The sequence below is a fragment of the Penaeus vannamei genome, chromosome 9 (genome assembly GCF_042767895.1).
Source record: "Penaeus vannamei isolate JL-2024 chromosome 9, ASM4276789v1, whole genome shotgun sequence".
In the NCBI taxonomy this organism is placed as follows: Eukaryota; Metazoa; Arthropoda; class Malacostraca; order Decapoda; family Penaeidae; genus Penaeus; species Penaeus vannamei.
In genome coordinates, this window is record NC_091557.1 from 27116879 (window position 1) to 27131878 (window position 15000).

Consider the following 15000-nt stretch of genomic DNA (forward strand, 5'->3'; position numbering starts at 1 on the left):
ACACACCGAAAGGATTCCAATCTCTCGAATGGACCCGAGAGCTCGAATCCTAAACAAAAGAATGATTGTTATCGCCGGGACGAAGACGGAGGGAGGCGCCAGGGACAAAAATCTATGCCTTGTCTTTGAGCTTCTGTTGTGACATCGAGTGACGGTCAGATGGATTGACATCCTCCACGGGGCGGGACTTGTCATGTGACGCTACTTTTTCTTTCTGTCTTTTTTTTTTTTTTTTTTTTTTTTAAGAGAGAGGGGGGGAGGGAGAGAGAAAGAAAGAAAGTGAGAAAGAGAGAGAGAGAGAGAGAGAGAGCGAGAGAGAGAGAGAGAGAGAGAGAGAGAGAGAGAGAGAGAGAGAGAGAGAGAGAGAGAGAGAGAGAGAGAGAGAGAGAGAGAGAGTCGGACAGACAAACAGACAGACCGATAGACAGGCAAACGGACAGACAACAGATGAACAGATAAACATAGATTGACAGACAAACGCAGATAAGCTGACATAGAATAATAATAATAAAAAAACAAACAAATAGAAACTGACAACAGGAAATAAACAAAGAGAGAAAGAAAGTGACAAGAATGACAGAAAGAGAGATACAGACACAGAGACGATGACAAAGCTAGCGACAGACACATGAACAATTCGAATCAAAGGGCTTGCCAATGAGTACTGTATTTGGTGTTCGATTCAAATAATAATACTCTATTTTAACCGTCCATTTCCTACCGAAATTGGCGATTGATCCTCATGTGAAATTGGTAAGGTGCAAGCGTGCGATATTACCTCGACTTGCTTTTACATTGTTGGGGGATAACAGGACTGCAAGCGCTAACGAGATAGACTAGACTTTCCGTCACGTAGTCTATACAATGGCAGTTTATCTCTAGTTGATTTTGTTTTTATTTTGTTTTTTTCTTTGAAAGCATGTAGTAGAGGTTGTGAGTTATTTATTAATACCAGCCATGGGTGAAAATGTCGCAAATGATTTATTTTCGCGCATCGTTTCCCCGGAGGACGTAAATTCTCTCTAAATCACACTTACGGTGTAGTAATCCAACTGGTCTTAAAATTATTTTCCATCCCGTTTATCTTACCATGTGTTGGCTGAATGGTTCTTTTAACTGATATATTTTGGCACCTGAATACAAGTTATGCTTTCTAAAATATTCCATAATAAAACATTATTTCATAGCTTCCCCATTAAACCAACTAACTGTAATGCATGCACGTCGCAGACATTCCCTATTCCTCCAATTAGAAGAATCTTAACATTTTCCACAATCCCAAGATTTCCATGCACTTAACAATCCTTTCCGATCGTCCACCCGTGATAGGAGTATCTTTCAGTAATTTCATAGCACCATTAGCAGCATTACCCTTTGCCTTTTTTCCTCATTCATATTTTCGGAGTGTCATCCACGCTCGGAGTCGGCTGATTGTTTCGTCATTTTCTCGTTATCCTTCTGTCACTTATCCAGGACACCTTCGAGGGAACGAGTCTCTCTGCTGTGATTTTTTCAGCGCCGCGTCCTCGCTTGCCTTTTAATATTCATTATTCTTATTATTGCTATTATTTTTGTATCATTATCATCATGTACATTATCGCCATCACCATGCCTAACACTATCACCACCATCATTATCATCATCATTATCATTATTGTCATCATTAATATTATCTTCCTGTCATTTTTCTTAATATTATTTCCTTTGACATATTTATTATCGCTGCTGCTTTTTTTAATAACATTTACATCATTACCATCAACCCTTTGTCAGCATCATTATGGATATGAGTGTTATCATCATTTTCACTCGACGAGGGAAATTAGCGGACATCAGTATCGGAAGTGCAACGCCTCGGACACAAGCACAGAGTAATCTATTAACATTTGAATACATTATAGTCTTTTGCATATCCAACTATGCCACGCTTAATCTCCCGCTATGCTGTATATTGAATTAATTAAGTTGTATCAATCACTTGTAAAGCGTTTCCATTTAAATCCAAATTGAAATTGCATCTCAACGTCATTTCTTCTGCGCCACAAATACTATATACTGAGAGACGGAGGAAGTAACCACAGGGGAATCATCCTAAACATAGAGGTATATGACACATCTGAGAAGAAAAAAAGATAGACGAAAGGTTTCCCATATATATGGGACTCTTTTCGATTCCCATATGTGTGTGTGTGTGTGTGTGTGTGTGTGTGTGTGTGTGTGTGTGTGTGTGTGTGTGTGTGTGTGTGTGTGTGTGTGTGTGTGTGTGTGTGTGTGTATATATATATATATATATATATATATATATATATATATATATAGAGAGAGAGAGAGAGAGAGAGAGAGAGAGAGAGAGAGAGAGAGAGAGAGAGAGAGAGAGAGAGAGAGAGAGAGAGAGAGAGAGAGAGAGAGAGAGACTATATTTCCGCAGGGTACAGAAATAACACGACCCAAAGTGCAGTAAATACTACTCGGGCTGTAGATATTTTGATAATGTATTTGAACTTTTCAATAAATTAGGATTTCCAAAATCTATCTGTCTTTCCCCTGGATAACTGTGAAAACCCATGAATGTTATATAAGCGCACCTACATATTAATGATAAAGTTATCTCATGCGTTTATTTGTACTGATTAACAAATATGATAATGAGAGACAGAGCATCAACTGCAAAATTGTTGTCACTGATAATACTCTTTGTGCTGTAATTTCGCGTTATTATGATATATTGTTTTAAACATGTATCGTGACAATTGTTCTTATTACTGCTGCGGTCATTACTTTAATAAGTCCTATTATTAGTGTCATTAGCATTGCTGTTTTTTTACTACAGGTCGTGGTGTTTGTACACAGTTATCCGTTTAATATCATATTCATTTTCTTACCATTAGTATAATACCAGTTATCAGATTAATGATACTGCAAGTGCTGTACTTATCTATCATTATCTTTAAAATTGCTGCTGTTGCTATCGATACTATTTTAAGAATTATGGTCATTACCAGTACTGGTATATTGATGTTTTTCATTATCGCAATGCCCATTATACCATTGTCATCATCACTTTTATGATGATTATTATAGACAGGTTCTATACTCTAATATTAGATTATTTAAAGTCACCTTTTATATATATATATATATATATATATATATATATATATATATATATATATATATATATATATATATATATATACTGTGGTACGTTAAATGCATTAAGCTTTTTTTTTACGAATTAAAAAAAGCTTTCAAAGAATGTACAGTTTCATGCCTTGGCCACAGGCAAAGTGAAATATGTAAGTGACCTCTTGAATCATCACGAGATATGGCGAACCTAAGCGGGTGTGATGTCTGTGTGCCAAAGGCAAGTCTGGTAAAGTTTGGTATTTTTGGAGAGCTGATTTCAGTTCTTGGCAAAGACCGCCTCCTTATCTCTGTGTACGTATTCAAGTATAAAGGAAAACAGCAACAACAAGAAAAGAGATTAAATCGTAATGTTTCGAACTCTTCAGTTCCTCAACAGACGAATAAATAATCGAAATGATGAAGAACTCTTGAAGAGTTCGAATCGTTACGATTTTCTAATTGTGGCCCTTTTTTTTTCATCTGTGTGTGTAATTCATTGTGTTCTGTGTTCATTTATTTGTGTGTTTTCACATAATGCAATAGCTGCTAAAACCATTTCCTTGTTGACAGTTTTGGATCATATTAGGTTAAATACTCACTACAACCGACACACTTTGATCTAAATAAATAAATAACAAATATTGCGCAGTCTCACAGCACGAATTCCTCTCCCATTCCTCTCCTTGTGACCTGGTATATCTCGATACCGTGATTCCAACATGCCGGAAAGCAACGAGATAATATAAATCTGGTAACTTAAAGATGCAACAATTTGTGGGAAAACATTTACCAGTGTCTGCCAGTTTGTAATGATGGTAATCTGCTTTTAACTATTCACTCATTTTTAGAACTTGGGTTACTATTTTTAAGGTCATACAAACACTCTAAACATAGTGTAGAGGAAATGGTTTAAACTGTATAAAAATATAAAAATCACCTAACAGTAAAACTCACAAACTGCATTTTGTAAGTAATCTCCGATAGTTCAGTATCACCCTTTGCTATATTTTCTTACATCATCTGAGTTTCAGGGTGTTTCAAGGTGATCACTTAGTATCTGGATTTTTAGACGGAACATATTGTATGCTTTACTTACATACGCTTCAGATAAATCCGGAAATTACTAATAATATTGATAAAATAGTAAAGACTCAAATTTCTAAAGTACTAGGACGTGACTGGACTTTGAAATATGCCATTAGGGTAGGATACATGTATTATGTCCATAAACAAATGGCAGTCTTTGTCAGCAATCTTATCAATGTGAACAATATATCCACGGGTGAAGTTTACCAAATCAGTGCAATACCTAAACGCTACACTACTGATACAGTACCTAAGGGTTCAACAAATGCTTCGTATGTACTTGGTTATAGAATGGGGAATTGATGTTTTTTGTTTTTTGTTTTCATAAATGACAAGCATTGTATTTTGATCGCTTAAATTGAAGTCATTCATACAGTTGATAATCTATATGTTCATCATGTAACTGAACTTTGATGACAGGAGGATAGAACAAAGCTGCTTGGCATTTTTGTTATCTTGCTGGCTCGGAATTTCCTCCAAAAAGTAAAAAAATAGAAGTTCAAGTACTGTATAAAATGTACTTAACTTTAAAATCCTTACATAACCTTCAGTTCGAAAGTAATGATTATAGCCAGCCTTCTTGAAAGAAAATCTTGTTCATGGGCTGATGGTGGATTTTGATCATTGTGTTTTAGCTGCTTTCGGCTCTTTAATGGAATCGTTCTTTTTTGTTGACTGTATTATAGACATTGGTAAAATGTAGTTGAAATATGCAATACATTAAAATGTACCTGAGAAGGAAAATTCTCACTGAAAAATATAAAAATATAGTAAAAAAAAAAAAAAAATCTTTTTACTTCTTGAACCAAAATCTGCATGCGCTCTATATTTTTTATGCGAAATAAAACACATTAATTGCTCCGCCATATAAAGCAGGCGGGGAGATTTCGCCCATTTGAAACTTCTAATTGTGAGATTGGATGCTGTAGGTGAACAAAACACAGACCAGAATTATAAAACATCTTTGCCATAAAAGAGAGAGAGAGAAACAGTATTTACTGAAGTAATGAAAGTGTTTTAAAACGTAGTCAGTATTCTACTGGTGATTTGGGAAAGATGCTATGATTGGCCACATTCTGTCAAGGGCAATTACAGCTTCATCATACGCTCTGTTTTTTTGTTTGTTTGTTTTTTCTTCTTTTTCTTTCTCTCTCTTTTTCTTTCTTTCTTTTTGCGTGGTTCGTCCCGTTGCCGCTTCCTTCTTTTTATCGAGCAGTGCACATTTCTCCAGAACAAGGTTATTCAGGCCCTAATTGCTTATTAGCCCGACTCGGGAAATCCTTTCTCATGATATAGTCCTTGAAGATAGAGCTTAACATTGTCGTCACCGTATGCGGAAAAAGTCATGTCATTATTTTCTCATAAATAAAAGACAGATGAATAAAACTGAACGGTGTGTTTGTTCAGTTTGACCTTTGGCCTGCGGTCTTATCATGTGTGAATTCACCACTTGTTCACTTGAAATCGCAATAACTATATAAAAAAATATTTTCCCTGTCCTCAAATTCTCCTTCATTCCCTCCTCTCCCATTCTTCCCCATCCTTTTCTCCATCTCTCCTACTCTTCTCTATTTCATCTCCTCTCCTGGTTACCCTGCCCTTCGTCTTCTCTCCTCCATCTCCTTTCCTATTCTTCTTCTCTTCTTCTACTGTTCCTCTCCATCTCCTTCCCTCCTATTCTTCTCCTTATCCTCTACTATTCGTCTGCATTCCCTTCTACTCTTATTCTACTCTATCTCCTCCTTTGCCATTCCTTTCCATCTCCTCCCCTCCTGTTCTTTTCCATCACTTCCTCTCCTTTTCTCTATCTTCTTTCCTATTTATTCCGTCTTCTTTCCTATTCCTCTCCGTCTCCTTTTCTATTCTTCCCCATCCCTTCCTCTCCATTTCTCCATCTCTTCCTCTCTTATTCTTCTCTATCTCTTCCTCTCTTATTCTTCTGTATCTCTTCCTCTTTTATTCTTCTCTATCTCTTCCTCTTTTATTCTTCTCTATCTCCTCATCTCCTATTCTTCTCGAATTATTCCTCTCCATCCCTTCTCTTTTCCATTTTTTTCTCTCCTTTTCTCCTGCATCGTTTCCTGTTCCATTTTTCTCCATCTCCCCCTCTCCTAATCTTCCCTTCTCCTATTCCTCTCCTTTTTTCTATCCGCTCCTCTCCCATTTTTCTCAATCCTTTCCTCTCCTCTGTTCTCCTTGTAGTGGGACTATTCGCCCACTCCTTTAACTACCACGGTATCCCCCCCCCCCTTTGGTATGACGGAGTCCATGGTATGAGTCGGATTCAATGAACCCTTTGGAAAATGGGTACTGAGAACAACTGTCAGCATTGAGTTTTATTTTCCTTCTATATATCCTTCGTGGTGGAAATGCGGGGTACCGCCTGTAATTAGTGTAAGCAAATGTACGTGGGCTTAGCTACGTACATGCTATGTTTATTGCCACATATGTGCCCAGTAAATCATGTGAGGACACTATCCACCAAGAGGATAGTGTCACGACGGCGAACTGTTAGTGATAGATACATTCAAGTAATTGTATGGCGCCTGCTAGTGACGTCATACTAGTGGCTTGTCATGCCGTCATTAGTGACGTCATGAGCCGTGACTGCAGCCACTCACGGGTCTCCGCGAGTATACGATACCCCGGTAGAGGGCGCTGATACCCCCCTGGTACTTTTTGGGTAGTACCTCTACCGAGAGATCTGGTCCCGCCTCCTCCCTGTTCGGGCTTCGCTGCTACACGTAAGGTCACGGTTATTATTATGTATTTTACCTGGAACTCACGATGATTTATTTTTATACTTTAGTGACTGGTGCAAGGATGTTATACATGTAAGCTAGGGTCTAAGACTAAAATAAACCAGCAAGCAGCGAATTGTTAATGATTTTCCTCTGGCTAATTAGTGATGACAAAGTTCAATGTTAACTACTGGTGGATATGAAGTACCAATGAATTACTGAAATGCAAATATACAAGAGAATTCATTATAAACAGTTTACATAGTATTAAATGAACTTGTTTTCTCACGTATGCGAGTGCCGTGACCTGGACTCCCCCGCTCATCCGCTTTGGCCGCTACCACCGCATGTCCGATGTACGATGGGGGGGGGGGGGGGGGTTCTCGCATCTGGTGATTTAAGGGAAAAGGAAGGTGAACAGATTTCCGAGGGACATCTAAACCGGAATTGTCCCGGTATTATCCCAGATGTAGCAGTACTGCGTTACTGTTACCTTACATCCTTTCTCCACAATTATTACTGTGGCATATCCAATTTCTTAGCAGTAAACACGCATTGACAGCACCCTCTCTACAGAATATATCACCTGTTGGTTAGTTTTCCTACCAAAGAAATTAATCGATTTGTAGTATCATCCTCCCTACAATATCATCGTTTGAAAATGGTGAGATGTAAAAATTATTCCAGTCAAAATGTTTCGCAAATGGGGATTAATGGGGGATTTTGACTATGTGATGGTCAACGGGTTTCTGTACCAAATGGTACTAACTTACAGATAAAGTTGGGTTCTAAATACAACGTTTTGTGTCGTGATTATTACTGTTATCTTAATTATAATTTGAAGTTAGATCCGTTATCCTTTTTTGTTATTATTATTTTCAATTGTATTATCGTTGGTATCATCATTATCCCTGTTATCATTATAATCACCAAATATATTGAAATTATTCATAAAATTATCATTACCTTATTATTACCGTTTTTCATGGTTATTAATATTGCGAATGACATTGCTCTTATCACTGATATTATTATTTCTAGTGCAGTTATGGTCTTGCCTTGTTAAATTATCTTTTATAAAATCATTTTAGTAATTTCATTATACCGATTAGGACTAAACATGCGTTGTATACGATACACTACAATATCGTGAAGCAATAATAGGAATAATTTGAAAAGAGACACAGAGATCGTATGACAAAGCAATTATCAAGATATCCAAGTCAGAAATATCAGTGTTATTATATAACTGCAATTCCATCCATGGAAATAATACCCGATAACCTACTTTCTTGATATCGCTGTCTTACCCCCTGCAGCCAGATCCAACTCGAGCATAAATGTCAAATTAAACACTTGTTGATCTAATCCTTGACTTCCTTAGTATGCAAATCAAGTCCCATTCATGAGGCGGACTTAACCTTGCTAGTTTCAGGATGTCAGGATGAATGGTACAATTACTGAAGCTTCTGAATCTCGTCCTCGCTCTCTTTCTCGCTTGCTCTTCTCTCTCTCTCTTTCTCGCTTGCTCTTCTCTCTCTCTTTCTCGCTTGCTCTTCTCTCTCTCTCTCTTTCTCGCTTGCTCTTCTCTCTCTCTCTCTCTTTCTCGCTTGCTCTTCTCTCTCTCTCTCTCTCTTTCGCTTGCTCTTCTCTCTCTCTCTCTTTCGCTTGCTCTTCTCTTTTTCTCTCTCTTTCGCTTGCTCTTCTCTCTCTCTCTCTCTCTCTATCTCATTATTTTATCCTCACTTTTTCTATTCCCCTTTCTCTCTCACTCCCACTCTCACTCCTTTCTGTGTCCCTGACCCTGTCTCTCTTTCTGTGTGTATGTGTGACTGTGTGATTGTATGTGTGTGTGTGAAAGGGAGAGAGAGAGAGAGAGAGAGAGAGAGAGAGAGAGAGAGAGAGAGAGAGAGAGAGAGAGAGAGAGAGAGAGAGAGAGAGATTGGGTGAGTAAACCCTTGATTTACTCCTATAAACAGTGTTCCTCATAAACATAAGAATAAAAAAAAAAAAAAAAAAAAACATACTTGCTAAGATCCATCGAACACATATGAAAAGTTTCCTTCACAACTGTAAAGAACCCAACTACCAAATCAAGAGAGTGTCCGAAGGTCCTGCGACATAATCTCTCCGAATTCTAAACTTCTGCGAATCAGTAAGATCACGGATATATTGACCGGGTGCGCGCGAACTTGCACCGAGATGGGGTAGTCTGTACCCTCTGTTGGATGGCAGGGCGGGTGTCGACGAGCAGGAAGAGGAAGGAAAAGAAAGAGAGGGGAAAAAGAGGATGAATGGGGGAAGGATGAGAAAGAAGGAAAGAGGAAGAAGGAAACAGGAGATAGTAGGATTAGTAAAGGAGAAAGAACATGACTGAGAGAGAGAAAAAAGGGGGACTGAGAGAGGATTTGGAGGAAGGGATATGAAGTGAAAGAAAGAGACGGGAAATGAATAAGGATGAAGATTGGGGTATTGGGAAGAAGAGAGAATATGGAAATGAAAAGCGAGAGGCCTGTATTAAGGGAAGATGGAGAGGAAGAAAGGGAAGGAGAGAAAGATATAGGACGTAAGAGAAGGGAGTGGGAGTGGAAAAGAGGAAGAGAGAATGGAAGGGGAGAGACAGGATCAGGGTGAAAAGGGGTGTGGGAGGGAAAGTTAGAAAGCGAGCGATAGATGCATGAAAGAGGAGTAAAAATGGAGGAAGATGAGAGGTAAAAATGGTGCGAAAACTTTCCTCCTACACGCTCTCTCTCTTGCCCCCAACCCCCTACCGGGAGCTGCCTTGCCGCGGTGGTGGGGGTGATTGACGTCCCAACGACCTAGTGAGCCGGGCCAGAAGGCTACCCATGCTACAGGGGCCGCCCTTAAGGGATATGACAAAATGGCTCCCATGTAGGTGCACCAAGGCTTATGAGAAGCGATGGTGCACCAACCCCTGGTTCATTCCATCTTGGACCAGAGAGAACTCTCCCACGTGTGTTTGCCGTCCATGGCATCCCATATTGCTAGGATACAGAAGCCCTGGAAGTTGAAGGATGCTGCACTCTGCGCACTGCAGCTAGCAATGGGTGGTGACAGCGTATATTTTCTTGCTACCCCTGTGGCTGTTGGGTGTATTTGATCTTCAACCTATAGCTTCCTCTCGTTGGACTCGATGGCGGGTGGGGGTGAGGCAATGATGAATTCTCATTTGAATGCTTTCAACACATTTAAAAAGAACTGGATCTCTCCTAATGACCTACGCAACCCCTTTTGAACATTACTTTTGTCACTCTGGAACCTTTCCAGGTCCCAAAAGGCAGGAATGGGAATCAGAAAGCTTCCTGAGCACCGAGACCAGGCATGCTCTTCTATGGCTATACCTCAAGGTATAGCCATAGGTGCCCAACCCTCTGCGGTGTTTTCACTACTAGGGTTATGGGCATGGACTACCGAGAATGTGTGTAAAATGAGGTACAATAGGTCCTCAAGGAAACGACAACTGTCCAGGTCCAGTATGCTGATACTGTTAAGGCCATGAAGCTCCTTGAGGGCAGTGTGTCAAGTACAAATTAAACAAAAACAAAAATATATATATATTGGTAAGAGGAGCAAGGAGAGTTAGTTTTCCAGAGGGAAAGCATCGTACCCATGTACTGTCTGCACAACCAGCCAAGTCCTTTGCCTCAACTCTAGTCCGACCTCCTTCCCATCATCCCTTAACCTCTAATGTTTCTTGCACCATTCACTCTACCACTACAGTTCGATTTCAGTCTTTAAAGGAAGCTGCAAGTTCAGACACTACCTCTGGTGAATTGTTCCACCAGAAGTGGAGTAGAAGTGAAGGGTCTCCTGAAGAGACTACTGTTCCCAAAGTAAGGTCTTTTGAGCCAACAGGCAGGGCTCCAGAGTCCTTAACAGTGACTGCTCCAGCTGCCACCACATCCACAGGAGTTTCTCCTACTAAACAGAATGCCCGTTAATCAAAGATTTAGGATTGCCCTTTGCCCAGGCAAAGGAATCCTGAGCCAGTTCCAAGGATTACTCCCAAATTAAGGCTTTGGAACCATCAGTCAAGATTCCAGAGGCCTCAAGTGCGACAGTACCAGCTGCCAACACATCCACAGAATTTCCTTGAACTGATGGTTCAGATCCCCCCATTGCCCAGGTGAAGGAATCCTAATCCAGTTCAAAGGAATCCTGAGGAAAAATAGTTATATAGCTAAACAGCATCCTCCCAGGAGGCGGGCCTTACAGGTGCTGTGCAATGCCTTGTGCAAAAGTAGCTTGTCAACCTGAAGAAATGGATACCCTGATCGAATGGAATTCTTAGAAAATCCATGCAAAATGGGAGAAATTGCAACAATTGATAGCTTCATGTGACCCATTTTGTGTATGATTACAGGAATTTTCGACCACGGGGAACCGTCGAATTTCCCTGAGGTTTCAAATTCAAGTCCACTTTGGAACCTTTGATAATGGACTTTATGGAGGAGTATCAGTGATAATACGTCGAGGTATTGCCTTTCAGGCCATCCACCTACAGACGACACTGCATGCGAATGACATGGAGTTAGGTTTGACTCGACCTCACACACACGCAGATTTTAATGGCCGGCATCATCTCTGGGGAAACTCGAGGAAGAGCCTTAGAGTCCTTGTTCTCAAGAGTACATGCAGTTTTACTGAACAGTGACATTTCCATATTGAACTAGGACATTATTCAATATTGACATGTCAGTTGGTTCACCTTTGTGCACAGATGGATTCCACTTGACAGGTCATGGAAACGACCACTTCCCAATACTTTTGGATGAGGTGAATGGTATTCTTGCTAACTAGGCAGAGATGGTGACCTGGACATGCAGACTATTTTTCTCTTTCTTTTTTTTAGATCAATAGTAATGCAGGGATTTTTGAATGATTTCCAGTGCATCAGGATGCTGTTGCTCTCTTCACATGATGAATTCACCTTGCAGCAGAAACATCTATTCCCAAAAGTAGTAGGAAATACTGTCGACCTCCAGGACCTGCACTAAGGCAGCTGAAACAACGCCCCATCTGTGTCACTTTGATCTGTTACAATAACCTACGCTAAGGCCAGGTAGGTGCTAAGAGACTAAATGGACATCTTGGAGAGTGTCTCCTCAACTTCGGGACTCTTTTAACATGGATATGGGACAAGGTGTGTAAGATCGCTGGAATGAGCACATCCATGTCACTACCTGTTCTAAAGATAGATGGCATTATGATTGTTGAAAAAAATGTTGCAAATGAGGTACTTAATTCATGGCAGAGATCTCTGGAGCATCTTATACCGCCCATTTCTCCACCCTTCAGGCTGCACAGGAACGACACCCAATGTCCTTCAGAAGGGCTGGAGCAGAACTTCCATACAACTTACCACAGTGCCATCTAGATGGAAAGAAACTACAATCATTCCCTGGTGTGCTTCCATACCAAGGAGTTACAGACCGATTTTTCTCACCAGATGCATCTGCAAGCTTATGAAAAAATGGTAAACTTCATATTGACATGGCTTTAAGAAAAGGAAAACGTGCCGAACTCATATCAATATTGAGGATGGAGACTGCTGTACATAATTCCTTTGCCCAGCAATTTCACATGTCAGCAGTCTTCTTGACAAAAAATTCTTATGATACTACTAAGAAGCATACTCATGAAACAATATGACATTGGTTTAAAAGGAGCATTACCTGCCATCATACAAAGCTTCTTTGCTGAGAGAGAGTTTAAGAGTGTCAGTGGGAAGTGTGACCTTGTTTGCCATTGCTATAAGTAACATCACAAAGGTCTTTCCAAGTGCTGTCTCCTGTAGTCTGTATGTGGATGACTTCACACTGTACGACTAAGGAGGAAGCTTGCTGGATGCACAGACTGAAATAAATGAGGTTGAATAGTGGGCAACATACAAAGGGTTCATGTTTTCTCCAAGAACCTTGGTTATGCATTTACACTACATGGAACACATAAAGGGGGAGGCTACAGCATTTAGTTTTCCGTGAGTTCTTTCACACCTGCCTCACCTGCCTCCAAGGTGCAGACCACACAAAGCTTTAATGGCTTTAACGAGTGCTTATTCATAGTAAGCTTGACTATGGACTAGTAGAAGTAGTGTATACAAGGCTGAGAATCGGTTATACAAGATTCATTCATGGGTCGACGATGACTAAAAGTGAAGGACGTTGTGAAGGATGCCAAGAGCCATTAGCGCACAAGGCTTCTGTGGCTTTACTGAATGCTTATTCAGAGCAAACTGGACTATAGATGTAAGGCGTGTTTATCTGCAACTCCCACTGTTATTTGTACATGATCTTTCAGGGCTTTACCTGTCGAGTTCCTGCATGCTGAGAGTAGAAAACCGCTACATGAATGTCATTTACTACAGAGGACTACAAAGGATTCTGATATCCTTCATTGAGATTTGTTTTCAACCCTCTGGTATCCCCCAAAATCCCATAGCAACGCCCTTAGAAACGAAGATCCAAAACTCGGCAGTCTTCGGCAATCCCCGGTTGTGACATCATTCCCAGAAACAGGGAGAATCTTGTTGAATAGCGTGATACACACAGTGCACCGCGAGTCGAAGATATCTCGGAATTGTTTCAAGCAATTAAAATTTGTAACAAAGGATGCCGCGGCGTTGTATAGCAATTCATTGTAACCATTCATGTCACCAGCTATTTGAATGGCCAAAAGACCGCGACAGAGCAAGGAAGTGGACACGTTTTGTGCATGCCAAGCGGAGCAACTTTCAGCCTGTGCTAACCAGCGTACTTTGCCTGAAACACTTCAAGCCCGATTGCTTTGCGAACAGAATGGCTTACGACATGGGATTTGCAAAACGGTAGGCCATTTCCGATTTATACTTTTCATGATCACACAGCGCAAAACAAACTCTGAAAGAGCTCTTTTGCTTGGCGACATAGCAAACATTCATTGCGTGGGTACGACACAGTGTGCCGAGTGCATTGCAAGTGTGCATGTATTACTACACAGAGGTAGAGTAGGTACACCCCAAAAAGCACAACACAAATAAATACCGATGCCCCTCCACTCGCGAATGGATGTAGGCCTGCGCCACGGGTGCAGACAAGAGATAGCTGAGCCTGCAGAAATTATGTACCATACAAAAGCGGGATCACACGTTCGACTATAAAAAATAATTTAGAAAATTACCATTCATTCAATCTCTTCGGGTCTCGACGCCACTCCATGGCTGGCTGGTTTGGCACAACTTCCTCGACATCCGCAGTGTCGGGCTCGTGTATGTACGGTCGAACAACCATCAACCCTTGATATTCCTCTTCTTCCAACTCTTCGAAGACATAGGCACCCTCTGAAGAAGTTGTACCAATGTCCTCGTCGGAATAATCCGATGAAACTTCACTGATTTCACTGCCGCTGTAGTCTTGTAGTGAGTCCGCCATGTATTGAATGCAGAGAATGTTGTGATCGTGTTCTGAAATTGACGTCACACATCCGGGTTCCGGATTTTCGCGGGCAAAATATAACTTGACTTCTGAAAATCGAAATGAATCAATTTTGGGGAATTATTTTCAGATTTCCTTTTTTACTCATATTAGATAAATGGTTTGCGAGCTAATTCTCCCTTTTAAAAAAGTCCAGTTGTTACTTCACATAAGCCCTTTAAGAACCATTCTGTCGTAATACATTGCGACTCTCGTAGTGCTTTGCAAGTAATCAAGAGCTTAAACTAATCGCATCCAGTGATAAGGCAGGTCCAGATTGGCTGGCAGCGATGTCATCTCGTAACAAGATAGCTCCTTGTTGGGTGCCAGCGCATGTTGAAATCCATGGGAATGAGCGAGCTGATCGGAGAGCCAAGGTAACTGCCGTTCAGCCAACATCACAACATCAGAAGTCATCTGCGTGATGATGGGAGGGAGCACCTCTATGAAGAAAGCAGTTGGATGACCAGCGTCCATCCGAACCAACAAGAAGTTGTGTTAGCAAGGCTGAGAATCGGGCACACGAGACTGACTTGTGGGTCAATGACTGCTAAAATTGAATCAAGTTGTGAAGG